Here is a 14,157-nt window from a genome sequence, read left to right as displayed (position 1 = left end):
TGCCGAAACGAGGACGGAGCGTTCTAAGGGTTTTCTATCTCTACGTACACCGCCTTATTGTCTTGTTTCCGGTCTAAGGTGGAACCACTTGTCCGTTCTCCCAAAGCTGTGTAGCGATTTCGCCATAGAGATTCAAAGGGTAGAGCGGCGTTGAAAATCTGCATCTACACGGGATACTGAACAATGGAAACGTGTCAACGTTCTTAGAAGACCCGTGTTTTTGTTTTTAAAAGTAAAGAATCGCCTCTTCTGAAATGTTGCAAATATATAGGGCCGTGCTCTATATCCCTCACTTGGCTGGGCTATATATATATATCTGAACTGGAGCGTATAGCATCTATAGTGCCGCGATTCACATTTCCGCTCTCTCTTTGGCGAAAGGAAAGCATTGACTTCAGAACTGTTCGCCTCTCAGCGGCTCCCGAGCAGAAACGAATCGCAGAAAGCCCTCCGGGCGTCATTCACTTCTTGTTGCAGTGGAAAAGGAACAGCAGCAACAAAAGCAAAGCAAAGCTGGTTTACTGCAGGCGAAGAAATCCTGTGTTGCATTGTGCTCTAGCTTGTCAGAATTGGCTCCGATCCTCACTCATGTCTCTGGGACTTCTACCCGTTCCACACACTGCAGATGTTAGCAAGTTAGCGCATTTGGGATGGGAGACCACGCAGAAATCTTGGAACGATAGAGAAATCGGGAAGACAAAAATCACCCGGGAAAGATGTCTTTGGAGATTCTCAGTCATCCAGGTCATAGTTGTCACAAAGGTGCTTTTTCAAAAGGCAACCGTACTGGGTTTTTTTTCCCCCTCCTCTTTGAGGAAGAACAAAACATTTCGTTTCTCATTCAAGAATCAGTTCATCAACCGATGAAGTTTCTTGGATGAGAAACAAAACGTTTTGATGTTCTTCCTCAAAGATAAAAAAACTCAGTCCGGTTGCCTTTTGAAAAAGCACCTTTGAGACACCCTGGGAAGAAGACAGCGGCGAGCCGGGCCTCGTCCATGAAGCCAAGAGGAGAAAGAGCTTCATGCTGGCTCAGGAATTCTGGGAGTTGAAGTCCATGAGTCATAAAAGAGCCAAGGTTGCCTACCCCTGCACTAGGTTTTCCCACCTTTCCCCCTTGTTGCAATCTAAAGAGATGCTTCCATGAAGAGCTCATGAACAGCCCAAATGCTTGGTCCAGAACAGGGGTCTTCAAACTTGGCCCTTTGATGACTTGTGGACTTCAACTCTCAGAATTCCTCAGCCAGGCAAGCTGGCTAAGGAATTCTGGGAGTTGGAAGTCCACAAGTCATCAAAGGGCCAAGTCTGAAGATCCCTGGTCCAGAAGATGAGCAAGCTTTGGCCATATTTTTCTGGGCTGAGGTCCATGTGGCAACAGTGGTAGGCATAATTAGAGGAAAATGAAAAATGAGGGGTTCTTGGTGCTTTCTCAGGAGAGCAGGGGGGGGAGGCTCAGTTAATCTCAATGTACACATGTTGTACTTTGACAATAAAGGTTTATTTGTTTTTTATTTTCTTGCAGACGTTTCATTATCCAAAACTAGGTAACACCACCCGCGCTAGCTTCCCGGACGTGCCGTACACCATTACCCCTCCCCTCTGGTGCACTCTCCACACCGTTCCCCGGAGTGGCTTCGCCGCACTTCCGCCTGGTGCAACGCCTGCCCGCTTCCCCCCCCCCGGGAAATGCCACACTTCCTGCCTGCCCCTCGCCTCCCCTACCCCTTTCGTATCCCCCCACCCTCTTCTAATCCAACGTCTCAAAGGCAGCCGGAGAGGGGGGGGGAGGAGGAAGAGTAGATGCCTGCAGTTCCAGTTCATTGCAGCTGGACAAAACCCCCCCCCCCGCGCTTTCCCCGCACGCGCCCCGCCCCGCGCCTCCATTTCCTCCTCTTTCCTCCGCGGTCCTAGCGCTCGGCTGCGTCGAGCCGCAGAGAAAGGGGAGAGCCCCTCTAGACAAAGGGAGCCACCAGCAGGTAAGGCGGGGGCCGGGGCGAAGGGGACCCGCCGCTGGGGCTGGGCTTTGCTTCGCCGCCGGGGCTCCGGCTCGGCTCCTCTCCCTCCTTTCCTCCCGCTGGAAGGACGAGCAGCCCCGAAGCTGCTCCCGATGCCGAGCCCTGAAAGCCGGTCCCTCTCCCCCGCCTGGCAGGTCGCTGTCCCCTGGTCCTAAAGCCAGCCATTTTGCCGCCCGGGATGGCCAAGAGCGGCCGCTTTGCTGGGGATGCAAAGAGCTGCCGCTCTTGGCATCGCCGCCTTGGCCCACCGCCTGCTGGGAGGCGGCGGCAGAAAGCCCAGCGGGTGCGGGCGGCTGGCCTTCCGACTCCCGTCGGGTGTGTGTAGGGTGGTCCCTCGGTCCTAGAGACAGCCATTTTGCAGAAGGGGCTCCGGCTGGGCTCGGCTGGCTGGCCCGACCGAGCATCTGTGTGTGTGTGTGTGTGTGTGTGTGTACCACGCCGCAGTTGCGGGCGCGGTTGGTGGGTATCGGCTCTGGAGGACCGCTCGATCCTGGCCGCGAAAAGCCGGCCAGATCGGTACCCGCGTCGGCCTTCCAGCGCTCGGAGGGCTGCGGCTGGCGGACCGAGCTAGTTAATTAGTTACCCTTTTGGAAACGATGTTGCCGCAGCCTTGCTTTCCCGGTCGGATTGCAGGTCTGGCGAGTCCCAGACTTTCTGCCTGGGGGGATGGGGGCGAGAGGGAGGGAGGGAGGGAGGGGGAGGCGATTATTCGACACGCAGAGCACAAAGCGTGCCAGCCATCCAGCCGCATGCCCTTTGTCCCTTCGGCTTGTTTCAGGAAAAAAGGGGGGGGATGTCTTTTTTCCCCCCTAGCTCTCGGTCAAAAACAGCGCACGGTGTCTTCTCCTGGGGATGATTTCGACAGTAGGCCTACCCATTGACTTGATTGTATCCCCCCAACTGCCATCCAATAGCTGCAGTAGGATCATCTGGCATGCCCAGCTCATCCCCACCCCCTTTTGGCAGGGAATGGGCAGGAGCAGGACCTTTATGATAGTGGCACCCCTGGCATGGAACAGTCTCCCAAGGGAGGTAGGGTTGACTGCACCTGCTTTGCCCTTAAATCAGTGTGCCTCAGTCTTGAGCATTTTAAGTTATGTAGACATCAACTCCCAGAATTCCCCAGCCACCCATATCCCAAAGGTGTTTTTTTTTCCAAAAGGCAACTGGACTTTGTTTTTTTTCCTTGGAGGCGCTTCACTTCTCATCCAAGAAGCTTCTTCAGCTCTGACCAAATGGTGGAAGGATTTATATTCCTCCCCTCTTTGGTCCGATCTGAAGAAGCTTCTTGGATGAGAAGCGAAATGTCTTCAAGGAAAAAATGAAGTTGGGGTCAACTATGACCTGGATGACTGAGAATCTCTATAGACATCCACCCGGGAATTCTGGGAGTTGAAGTTCACACATCTTGAAAAGTTCTCAAGATCGAGAAACACTGTTTTAGACAATCGAAAAAGGCTGCCCCCAAGAGCAGATTGTCTTTCTAGTGGCTCTTTTAAAAACTGATTTTAAGAATTGTTGGTCTACAGTGTTTTTATTTAATTGTGCTTTTACGACTCCTGTGCAAAGTGCTCAGGGCATTTCTGAGAGAAAGGAAGGTATAAGGTAAAGGTTCCCCCGCACATGTATGCTAGTCGTTTCTGACTCTAGGGGCTCATCTCCGTTTCAAAGCCAAAGAGCCAGCGCTTGTCCGAGGACGTCTCCGTGGTCATGTGGCCGGCATGACTAGATTCCAAAGGTGCATAGAATGCTGTTACCTTCCCACCGTAGTGGTCCCTATTTTTCTACTTGCATTTTTTATGTGCTTTCGAACTGCTAGGTTGGCAGAAGCTGGGACGAGTAACAGGTGCTCACTCTGTTACGTGGCACTCGGGATTCAACCCGCCAAACTGCCAACCTTCTGATCGACAAGCTCAGTGTCCTAACCCACTGAGCCACCGTGTCCCTTAAAGGAAGGTATAGAAAAGGTAAATAAATAGAGGAGACAGGAAATTACAGAAAAGCTCTTCAGACCTCTTTGCTGATAAAAGAGAAAGAGTTTGCTCTATTTCCCCCCCCCCAAAAAAAAGACTGACCTTGATTCTAAATTGCTGATTATTCTCAGACTGACCTTTTGTCCACTCTCTGCTTTCCATCTGCTGAAGAATAATGCTACAACTTACTTTTAAAAAAACCTGTCTAATGTCACAGAGTATAAAATAGTTGCCACTCCAATACATTAATCTGCATTGAGTAATTTTAATTTAATTTAATTTAATTTAATACTATTTCTATACCGCCCTTCTCCCGAAGGACTCAGGGCGGTGAACAGGGCAAGAATAAAAATACAAATTACAAAAGTTAAAACAAGATTAAATAAATGCCCACATACTAAAATACATCATTAAAACCTAATAAAAAACAGTAGCAACCCCCCCCCCAATCCCCTCATCAGGCCAGGCCAGCTTGTTCAAAAAAGTATGTTTTTAGCTCGCGGCGAAACCACGGAAAGTGTAATCAAATGGAACTCACTATACATACATCTTCGTTTAGGGCAGGGGTAGGCAACCTTGGCTCTTTTCTGGCTCGTGGACTTCAACTCCCAGAATTCCTGAGCCAGCCATGCTGAGGGAAAAGGGAGAGTTTCCAAGCTGAGCCATGCTGGCTCAGGAATTCTGGGAGTTGAAGTCCACGAGCCATAAAAGAGCCAAGGTTGCCTACCCGTGGTTTAGGGAAAGTCAATTTTTTTTCCCCTAAATCAGGAAGTGTGCTTTTCCCTCAAATGGGCTGGACAAGTGAAACAGAATGGTGCCTGATAAATAGACAGCTGGGATCTATTTAGATCTTACAAGGCCAAGCAGTCTGGACATGACGGAATAGTCATAGTCCAACCGAACTGAAGGGCACCAGATTGTTAAAGGCTGTTGCAGACCGAGAAGCAATGATGGTGTACAGTTTTGGGTTGTTGGGAGTTGTGGTCTTATGTTCTGGAAGAAAGTGAAGAAACCTGGCCTGGAACTTCTTAATGCAATAAAACCCTGAGCTCGGAAATCCGCAGATGTGATTATCATGGATTCCTACGGTTTCACCCTGCTTCTCTTTTTTCTTTACTTCATCCTTTCCTTGAAATGATCTGAGTGTTATTCTAGATCTGATCATGGAGCTGTATATATTCCATCTTACACAGCTGTTTCTTACCTATTGTTTCCTTCCTCCCTCCCCCCTCCTTTTTTCCTTCCTTCCTTCCTTCCTTCCTTCCTTCCTTCCTTCCTTCCTTCCTTCCTTCCTTCCTTCCTTCCTTCCTTCCTTCCTTTTTCCTCCCCTCCCTCCCTCTGGGATTGGACCATGATTTCAGGGCAAGCTCAGATGAATTTGTCTGAGGGGAACATCCTGAACTGCCCTGCAAGAACGTCGTCTGCTGATTTTGCTGCCCGAATTGTGCTGGCGTGTGCTCATTGGCCAGGCACCCCACAGCAGGAGTGGGCAGCCCTAGACTTCTCCTGCCCAGCCTTGCTTTTTTCAGCCCCCCCCGCCCCCCCCCCCCAGCACTCCCTCATCGACCACGAAGATAACAATTGGCAGCAGAAGACTGGAATAAGAGTTGAGCTGCTCAATTTTCCAGAATTTTTTTAAAAAAACAGAAAAAAGTATGCTAAACCTTTGGTAGCTTTGTCTCCTATTTTGTCTTTCTAAAAGAAAGAAGAAGCACCCATCCTTCTAATGTCATGGCATCATTGCCAAGCTCCCTGCTAGAGCAGGGATGGTCTCTTTCTCTCTTTCTCTGTCGGTCGCCAGTCAAGGTGTGCTCAGCCTCAGAGGCACTCTTGCAGACATGTCAAACACAAGGCCCGGGGGCCCAGATCCGGCCCGCAAAGTAGTTTCATGTGGCCCATGAAGCCATCCTGGAAACAGTGAGGGAATGGCCCCCACTGCCTTGGCCCTGGCCCAGAGACCCTCAGATCTGTCCCACTGCTGCCCAGGCCCCCATAGGCACCCTTGATGCCAACGATGTAGAGCTGGCCACGCCCACCCAGTAGGCCACACGCACTCTAGCCACGCCCACCCAGTAGGCCACGGCCACCCAGGCCGTACCCACCCGGCCCCTTGAGGGCAACCGCAGTGCTGATGCGGCCCTCAATGAAATTGAGTTTGACACCCCTGCACTCTTGCATGGTCTCTTGCATAGTATTCTGCGTGGTGGCGCAGTGGTTAGAATGCAGTACTGCCGGCTGACCGCAGTTTGGCAGTTCGATTCTGGCCGGCTCAAGGTTGGCTCAGCCTTCCATCCTTCTGAGGTCGGTAAAATGAGGGCCCAGATTGTCGGGGGCAACAGGCTGACTCTGTAAAGCAATGCAGAAGTCTAAGTGCTATTGCTATTCCTAGACATGCATCTGGGAGTACCTTTAAAGCCCAGGCAAACCTTTCTTTTGCAGGCTGCTATTTATTCTAGTCTTTTGTCCTAGTAGCAAACAGTTCTGCCTTGTTTTTGCACCTGACATCTCTCCCCCCCCCCCAGAGCCTCTAAAGCTCCAGGTTTTGAGTTCTTCAGCGGTAAATGAGAGGGAGCTTGTGAATAATTGCAGTTCCGCTCGGCAGATTCCAAGCACTCCCATTTTCAAGAGACTTGCAGTTTTATTTTATCTTCCTCCAAAATCATCTGTCTCCTGTAATTCTAGCCCTGTATCTGCGTCTGATGGCTTTCCTTTTCTTCGCTCTTCCCTTCTCTCTCCAGATCCTGAATCCAACCATTTTGCAAAGAGCAGGCAATTTCCCCACCATCTCTGCTCTGGCAGAGTGGAGGAAACAAGCAGCCTTTTTTTTTCTGCCTATTCCCCTCGCCCCTGAGGTGCAGATGCTGACTTCTTACATTACAGACTCTTTCTTTCTTTCTTTCTTTCTTTCTTTCTTTCTTTCTTTCTTTCTTTCCTTCCTTCCTTCCTTCCTTCCTTCCTTCCTTCCTTCCTTCCTTCCTTCCTTCCTTCTTTCTTTCTTTCTTTCTTTCTTTCTTTCTTTCTTTCTTTCTTTCTTTTTCTCTTTCTTTCTTTCTTTCTTTCTTTCTTTCTTTCTTTCTTTCTTTCTTTCTTTCTTTCTTTCTTTCTTTCTTCTTTCTTTCTTTCTTAAAAAAATCTGATTCTGGAATACCAAGTAGACTTGTGTACCTTTTCCTCCTGCTTTTATTTTGTCAGTTACACACTCCTTACAAACGAAATTTCATATAACTTCTTGCATCTCCTAAAAATTAATAATGCCATATGCACGCCCTACGAAATCTGCATATGAACTACAGGATAGATGTCGCTTCCAGCTTTTCCAATCTTGCACCTGGCAGTTATGTTGGATTATAACCCCCACTGTGTTCATTCCGCACAGCCAGTAAAAGCAACCAGGAGGGGAGTGAGGGAAGCCAGGAGGGGAGGGGGTGGTGGAAAAAGAAGAAATAGCTATGGATCGGGTATGTTGGGTCATACAAAAGAGCCGTCCCCTTCTTGGTTTTGTCTGTTTCTGTGTCTTAATTTGTTTCTCTTTCAAAGCTCTGTCCCTTTGAAAGGCGCAGATCCTAACTCAGGAGGGGACAGTGGTGACATCAGCAACTTCCCCAGTTTTTGTGGCACGAGGTTTCTCAAAAGTGGAGGTGAAAATAGAAACACAGGATCTCTCAGTCATTCCAATTCCCACTCCTAAATGCTTTCCCTGCCCCACAATCCCCCCATATTGTTACTGACAAAATGTAGTCACTTCGCCACCAAATTCCAGGGATTTTAAAGAATGAAAACGGGGACAGTTAGCTTCATAGAAGCTTACCAACTCATCCCTATCCGTACAATCTCCAGCCTTCCAAAATAGCCCAGAATTAGGCAAAACAGGGCAAAAAAAAGAGCCAATTTAGTCTAAAGTTTAAGGCACCAAGCCTCAAAGCCAGAGACCAGAACTTCAAGTTCTACTTTAGCCGGAAAAGCCAGCTGGGTGACTTTGAGCCAGTCAGTTTCTCTCAGCCCAGCCCACCTCACAGGATTGTTGTTGTGGGAGGAAGAGGAGGAGGAGGAGGAGGAGGAGGAAGAAAGAGTTACCGTGTGTGTTTGCCACTTTCTTTGTACAAATAATAAAGAACAGAGTGCAAACCAAACAAGTAAAATAGTTGTAGTCTTCCAGCGACATCACTGTCTTTCTTTCTGTTCATCCTCCAGGTTGTTCAGGGTGGGAGCTATGCTCCCCAATTTTGAGGAAATTGCTAACCCCATTAGAAGTGTAGATTTACTCACCACCCCCACCCCAAACTGTCTTAGCTCTTCCAATGACGATTTAATGAAGCTCTCCTACCTATCTGCTTCTCTCTATTCCTACTCAAAAGATTCCCACCACGTGTGGCTCTGCTTCAGTCGTGTGTTCAGGTTGAAAAAGTACCACCTGCTGTGTCTCTTTGAGATTGAAAGAAAAAGGAATTTTTTTTTCCTGCTGTCTTCCAGAATGTATTTGGGGCTGGATCTATTTTTTTTTTTTTAGCTCAGCCCCATCTGTGCTGGCTGAATTTGAACTGAACGTCCTTAGCGGTTAGTAAAGACAAAAGCCAATTCCAATAAATAGATAGGCTTCTTCAGACGGGAGAAAAAGGAAGTGCCTAAAGGGGAGGATCAGATGGTACCCAGTATCTGTTGACAGATTTCTAAGTGATGAACAGTTGACTTGGCATCCAATTTTTTTGGCTTACGTACTCTGTCCCTGAATCAGGAAACTGATATTTAGCTGAGCGAAAACTCAAGTGTTTTTGTTTTGTTTTTTTCAAACAAGTCTGACTTTCTGAAAGTTCTCTAGAGTTGAAAATATCCATAAATTGGGCTGTTTTTTTTAAAAAAATACCTTACTTGTTTTGATCATGTCTGTCCTCCAGGAAATGTACTAGGTCAGGGATAGGCAATCTTGGCTCTTTTATGACTCATGGACTTCAACTCCCAGAATTCCTGAGCCAGCTATGTTGAGGGGAAAGGGAAAAGTTTCCAAGCTGAGCCATGCTGGCTCAGGAATTCTGGGAGTTGAAGTCCATGAGTCATAAAAGAGCCAAGGTTGCCTACCCCTGCACTAGGTTTTCCCACCTTTTCCCCTTGTTGCAATCTAAAGAGATGCTTGCATGAAGAGCTCATGAACAGCCCAAATGCTTGGTTCAGAACAGGGATCTTCAAACTTGGCCCTTTTATGACTTGTGGACTTCAACTCCCAGAATTCCTCAGCCAAGCACGCTGGCTAAGGAATTCTGGGAGTTGAAGTCCACAAGTCATCAGAGGGCTAGGTTTGAAGTCCCCTGGTCCAGAAGATGAGCAAGCTTTGGCCATATTTTTCTGGCTGAGATCCATGTGGCAACAGTGGTAGGCATAATTAGAGGAAAATGAAAATGTCCTGTGGACACTGTTTCCACACTACAGGTAAGTCCTTGGCTTTTAAACATAATTAAGCCTGCAGTGAAATCATTATGGTTGTTAAGTGGCTTCTCTAGCGACCACAACCCAATTTTACAACCGTTTTTGCATTGATTGTTAAACAAATGCAGCAGTCATTAAATGAAGGTAGCGGTTGTAAACTGAACCTATTGTTCATTATGGACTTTTTTTTACTGGAAACAAAAAGTAAATGCTGGTTTCTGACAAAAACATAAATCACAGTCATGTGACAATTTTTGTTGAGCACCCCCAAATACGGTCATGTGACTGCAAGGGTGCGGCTGTTGGAACTTCATATCTGGGTCATAAATACCTTTTTTTGAGGTTTGTCATAACTTTTGATTGCTAAGCAAGCGGTCATAAGTTGAGGAATGCCTGCACAACAGTTTAGTGAGTGTTTAAAGTGACAACGGCACTGAAAAAAAAGAGACACATGACCGTTTTTCACATTTACGACTGTTGCAGCATCCCCAGGGTCATGTGATCAAAATTCAGACCCTTGGCGATTGACTCACATTTAATGACGGTTGCCGTGTCCCGGGGTCACGTGATCCCCTTTTGCGATCTTCCAACAGGCAAAGTCAGTGGGGAAGCCAGATTCACTTAACAGCCGTGCTGCTAACTTAACAAATGCAGTGGTTCACTTAACAATTGTGGCAAGAAAGGTTGTAAGATGGGGCAAAACTCACAATAACAGAAAGGTTGGGCTCAATTGTGGTTGTAAGATGAGGACTACCCCCCATTTTTTGGTATTGTCCGGACATTTTGTCACTGAAGGAAAGTGTTGACAGAGTTTGATCACAAAACATCACACAAATGAACTGGGGGGGGGGTACATGCCATCCCCACCTGTCCCTGTCTCACTGTGTAAAAAGACAATTTGTAAAGGCGATGCCCATGTGTATTTCAGGTGGCATCCTCTGGAAAGATGGCCGAAGCAGAAGAAGGAGACGTTAGTGTGGAAGTGAAGCTAGAGGAGGAGGAGGAGGAGGAGGAGGAGGAGGAGGATGAAGAGCCTGGCTACATCCAATCTGGGCGGCGGTACAGGTGCCTGACCTGTAGCAAGACTTTCCCTAGCGTGCCACGGGTGTTGCGTCATTTAAAGTCCCACGCAGCTGGCACTGTGGATGGCATAGCTGCCAAACTCGCATGTCCTAATTGCAGGAAAGAATTTCCTGACCGGGCTCAACTTCGCAAGCACCAGCTCAGCCACCAAACAGAGCGCCCGTACCAATGCCAGCTTTGTGCCAAGGCTTACAAAACGGCCCCCGAGCTGCGGAACCACGGGCGTAGCCACAGTGGCGAGAAGCCCTTTGTTTGCCACGAGTGCGGCAAAGCGTTCATGCAGCCTGTTTGCCTGCGAGTCCACATGGCCCGGCACACGGGAGACCTGCCTTTCCGCTGCCAGCAGTGCCACAAGGGGTATGGCACTCTTTCCAAGCTGAAGATCCACCAGCGTTCTCATACGGGCGAGAAGCCATATTCCTGCGGTGAATGCAGCAAGCGCTTTGCCGACCCCTCGGTGTTCCGGAAGCACCGCCGGACCCACGCTGGCCTCCGCCCCTACCAGTGTGAGGTGTGCCACAAGACATACGCTGAGCTGAAGGATCTCAAGAATCATGAGCGCTCCCACACTGGTGAACGCCCCTTCTTGTGCCAGGACTGTGGAAAGGCCTTTTCCCGGTCCTCATCGCTGGCCTGCCACCAGCGCATCCATGCGGCCCACAAGCCCTACCGCTGCAACCTTTGTGGGAAAGGCTTCACCCAGCTGTCCTCCTTCCAGAGCCACCAGCGGACCCACTCTGGCGAGAAGCCTTTTCTCTGCCCGCAGTGTGGACGAATGTTCAGCGACCCCTCCAGCTTTCGCAGGCATCAGCGAGCCCACCAGGGCCTCAAGCCCTACACCTGCGACAAGTGTGGGAAGGCCTTCCGCCAGCCGGCGGACCTGGCCATGCACCAGCGCATACACACGGGCGAGAGGCCCCACAAGTGTTCGCAGTGTGACAAGAGCTTTGTGGCTTCATGGGACCTCAAGCGCCACCTGCTGGTGCACTCCGGCCAGCGCCCTCACCAGTGCGGGGAGTGTGGCAAGAGCTTTGCTGAGCGGGCCAGCCTCACCAAACACTACCGTGTGCACTCGGGCGAGCGGCCGTTCAAGTGCGGCCGCTGCGGCAAGGCCTTTGTGGTGTCGTCCAGCCTCCGGAAGCACGAACGCACCCACGGCAATGAGAATAGTGATGACAAGAGCACCCCTGTGGGCAACCAGGACCCATTCCTCAGTGACCCATCAGCCATTGTGGTTGCCACTGTGGTGCCTGCCTGTGGGGAGTGTGGGGAGGTCTTTGCCTCCACCCAGGAACTACGCCGCCACGAACGCCTGCTGCATCCTGGCCTGCGCCCGTTTCCATGCCCAGAATGCGGGAAAGGCTTCTCGGACCGGGCCGGCCTGCGCAAGCACGAGCGGATCCACTCAGGGGTCCGTCCCCACGCCTGTCCCCACTGCTCTAAAGCCTTCCTGGGTGCCTCAGACCTGCGCAAGCATCTGAAGACCCATGCAGCCCTAGAGAACATGAACGCCGAGGACACCATGGTGACTGCCACCATCATGACCTACGAATCCCTCCTCCCTGCTCATCTCCATCCCCATGACGACGGGACGGAGACTGACAAGGACTCTCCCTCGGATTGTCTGCCTGACCCCCTCACAGAACCCTCGTAAGTTCCGCCTCCCTCCCGCCCTGCCTGTGATTGGGCAGAAAGAAGCCAGCTCAGATGCTTAAAAGCCCTTTGCGTACTTTGATGATTGCCTCATCGATGTGTATGTGTGGACCACATTCTTTCAAGGCCTCCCATCCAGCATGTCTCTCCAGCATTTTTCCCCAAGCAGGGCTTGGTGTACTTTATCACTGGCTGTGTGCGGTTGCTGTGTCTCCCATCCTCCATTGTTGCCCACACTAGATGTTCACTGGCCTGCCCAGTGGGGAATTAAATGTGCCTGGTGTGTGTCTGTGAGTGTGAGTGTGCGTGTGCGTGTGTGAAGCCAGACTCATGCTTTTGAAATTTTGCTCAGCAAAAGGGGCCTGCATCTTATGAGATCACACATGTGTGCGTGTGGAGAGGTGTGTTTTTTACTGTTCATAAGGTGATATGCATTCATCTTATGAGGTGTTTCTGCCACCACTGGGAATTGCTGGGTTTTTAAAAACAAAAACAAACACCCCCCCCCCTTCCATGTCTTTTTAAGAGCAAGAAGAATTAAATTGAGAAAATTAAGGGAGGAAGCAAAGAACAACTATCCTTTCTTCCTGGAGAGTTTTTATAAATTATCTGAGGGTTTCCTTGCTTGTAAGAAAAGATTAAAATAAACTGCTTGCTTTTTTTTTTTAAAGGGGAAAATTAACTTGGATTGCATGTGGGAGGTGCAACGTTTTTGGCGTGGGGAACCGAATCCTTATATTATCCTTATCTCACCTATTGAAATTTATCTTGCTTATTGAATTTTATTTCAAGTTTTATTTTATTTCTGTATTTATTATATTTCTTTACCATTGCAATCAAAAGCTTCTCAGCAATAAAGGCTCTTTGACTGCTGGGTTTGAAAATCTTCCTTGTTTTCTTCTCCCACTACGCTTCCAAAAAAACCTTGCAGTCTTGGTCCTTCTACCATCCGTTTATGTCCACAAAGCCTCTGAACTCTTGACTGGTTGGCCTGCAGTGATGTCATGGAAGGTTCACTTGGTCAGAGTGCAAAGCAGCCCACCAGCGTCTTTTCTGAGTGAAAATATATTTATTACTGTGAACAGGATTTAAACCATCCATAGGATTCTCGGGAAGAGATTCTGAGGGGCAGAGAAACAGAATGGTAGAACGAAAAGGACCAGAAGAAGGGGGCAATGTGTAGGCCAGATGTTAAGAATTGGTGACTTTCTGAGTGTTGTTGAACCATAGCTTCCATCACCAGCAGCCATGCTAACTATGGCTAAGAAAAGCCAGAAAAAAAGAAAAAGGGAGAAATGAAATCAAAAGATGAATTCTCTTGTTGGACCAGAAGACAACCATCCTCTAAAGCAGGGGTCTTCAAACCTGGCCCTTTGATGACTTGTGGACTTCAACTCCCAGAATTCCTCAGCCAAGCACGCTGGCTGAGGAATTCTGGGAGTTGAAGTCCACAAGTCATCAAAGGGCCAGGTTTGAAGACCCCTGCTCTAAAGAGTCTTCTCAAAAAGGGGTTCTATAGAGATAGCTTTAATTTCAACTCTTGATCAGAAGAGTTGTTGGAGGATTTCTGGTTGGGAGGTGTCCATATTTGTCCAACTGTGGGGAAAATTGATGGTAGAAGATGGGCTAGGTCAGGGGTAGGCAACCTCGGCTCTTTTATGACTCATAAAAGCTGACTCAGGAATTCTGGGAGTTGAAGTCCATGAGTCATAAAAGAGCCGAGGTTGCCTACCCCTGGGCTAGGTAGTCCAATATAAAATGTGAGAATGAACAGCTGGTCGACATGAGGGGGAACCAAAGAGCAAGTTAGAAGGGCAAAAGGTAAGGAAACAAAAAGAATGGAATGAACATGTCATGGTTCTGACAAATGAAACTCTTCAAAGATCTTCAAGGCATTGTTTACCTTAAAGAATCTTTAATAGAATAGCATAGCTTTGGCACATACATGGTTGAAACTGAAATCTGAATTCCCCTCCCCTAAACTCATAGTATCAAAGCACAATTCACTCCCCTAA

Source organism: Vipera berus (genome assembly GCF_964194415.1).
Source record: "Vipera berus genome assembly, chromosome: Z".
NCBI classification, from domain to species: domain Eukaryota; kingdom Metazoa; phylum Chordata; class Lepidosauria; order Squamata; family Viperidae; genus Vipera; species Vipera berus.
Note: the sequence above shows the minus strand (reverse complement) of the source record.